The 887-nt window shown below is 38.8% G+C and overlaps 1 protein-coding gene across 1 annotated transcript in view; it reads right to left on the bottom strand.

Annotated features, from left to right (window-relative positions):
* The window catches only part of LOC122150388, a 6,810-nt gene that overhangs the window by 1,774 nt on the left and 4,149 nt on the right, over positions 1–887 (bottom strand).

Here is an 887-nt window from a genome sequence, read left to right as displayed (position 1 = left end):
AAACCAGATGAATTGTGGGATGACATCAAGAGCATCATCCATGAAGAAAGCAAGAGGTCACTAAAAAGGCAACAAAAAGAGAAGACCAAAATGGATGACAGAAGAGACTCTGAAACTTGCCCTTGAGTGGAGAGAAGCTAAAGTAAATGGAAGAAATGACAAGCTAAAAGAATTGAACCAAAGATTTCAAAGAGCAGCTCGAGAAGACAAAGCCAATTACTATAATGAAATGTGCAAAGATCTGGAGTTAGAAAATCAAAAGGGAAGAACACATTTAGCATTTCTCAAGCTGAAAGAATTGAAGAAAAAATTTAACTTCCAAGTTGCAATACTGAAAGATTCTAAGGGCAAAACACTGAATGATGCAGGGATCATCAAAAGAAGATGGAAGGAATACACAGAGTCACTGTACCGAAAAGAACTGGTGGATCTTCATCCATTTCAGGAGGTGGCATATGATCTAGAACCAATGGTATTGAAGGAGGAAGTTGATGCTGCAATGAAGGAATTGGCGAAGAACAAGGCTCTGGGAACTGACAGAATACCCATTGAGATATTTCAACAAATGGATGCTGCACTGGAGGCACTCACTCGGTTATTATGCCAAAGAGATTTGGAAGACAGTTACCTGGTCACTAACTGGAAGAGATCCATATTTGTACCCATTCCAAAGAAAGGTGATCCCAAAGAATGTGGAAATTATAGAACAATATCATTAATATCGCATGCAAGTAAGATCTTACTGAAAATAATTAAAAAATGGTTGTAGCAGTATATTGACAGAGAACTTCAAGAGGTGCAAGCTGGATTCAGAAGAGGACGTGGAACAAGAGATATCATAGCTGCTGTCAGATGGATCTTGGCTCAAGGCAAAGAATACCAGAAAG

The sequence above is a fragment of the Orycteropus afer genome, unplaced genomic scaffold (assembly GCF_000298275.1).
Source record: "Orycteropus afer afer isolate SDZICR_OR568_19922 unplaced genomic scaffold, OryAfe1.0 scaffold00132, whole genome shotgun sequence".
Classification (NCBI taxonomy): Eukaryota; Metazoa; Chordata; class Mammalia; order Tubulidentata; family Orycteropodidae; genus Orycteropus; species Orycteropus afer.
Note: the sequence above shows the minus strand (reverse complement) of the source record. Positions and strands in the feature narration are given on the sequence as shown.